Source organism: Wasmannia auropunctata, unplaced genomic scaffold (genome assembly GCF_000956235.1).
Source record: "Wasmannia auropunctata unplaced genomic scaffold, wasmannia.A_1.0 LD335686.1, whole genome shotgun sequence".
NCBI classification, from domain to species: domain Eukaryota; kingdom Metazoa; phylum Arthropoda; class Insecta; order Hymenoptera; family Formicidae; genus Wasmannia; species Wasmannia auropunctata.
This window is the reverse complement of record NW_012027204.1, coordinates 30,041-30,836: the sequence shown is the minus strand read 5'-3', so window position 1 is coordinate 30,836 and position 796 is coordinate 30,041.

The window sequence follows — 796 nt, the reverse complement described above, 5'->3', positions numbered from 1 at the left end:
TCGCTCCTTCGCGTACCGCTACTGCCGCTGCTCCTCCGCATGCCGCCGCCGCCGCCGCCGCCGCTCTTTCGCGTACCGCTACCGCCGCTGCTCCTCCGCATGCCGCCGCCGCCGCCGCTCCTTCGCGTACCGCTACCGCCGCTACTCCTCCGCATGCTGCCGCCGCCGCGCGCACCGCCTCCGCCAATACCATCGCCGCCGCCGCTGCTTTTCCGCGTGATTCTACCGCTGCTGCTCCGCATGCCGCCAACATAGATGCTTCTCAACGTAAGTTACATAATATATAATACTTTTATGTACAAAGTTTTTGTAGCTTTTTTTAAATTCTTATTGCATATACTTTTAAGTACTTAATATAATATTTGTTTCGTAGGATGAAGACCGAGAGGCAGGAGAAGCGGACAACGCCAAAGGGCAAGAAGATTTTTTAATTTTTTGTTCAACATGTGCAACAACTATAACAAACACTATTTCGGAGAAAGAGGAAGAGGAAGAGGAAGAGGAAGAGGAAGAAATTAATAATTTATTTTTATTTCTTAAAAAAATAGTTTTACTATGTTCTGTTATTTATTTTAAAATGTTAAAATGTTAAAAAATGCTGTTAAATGTTTACAAATAAATTAATAAATTAATAATATGTATATACACTGTTAAATCTATAGTGTCAACCTAAATCTATAGTGTTTAATTTTATTAACTCGCTACTGCTCCTTCTTAATAGTTATTTTTAACCCAAATTTGGGTTAAATTTGAACTGTTTTAAATTATTAACTCCATTAGATCGGAAGAGCACACG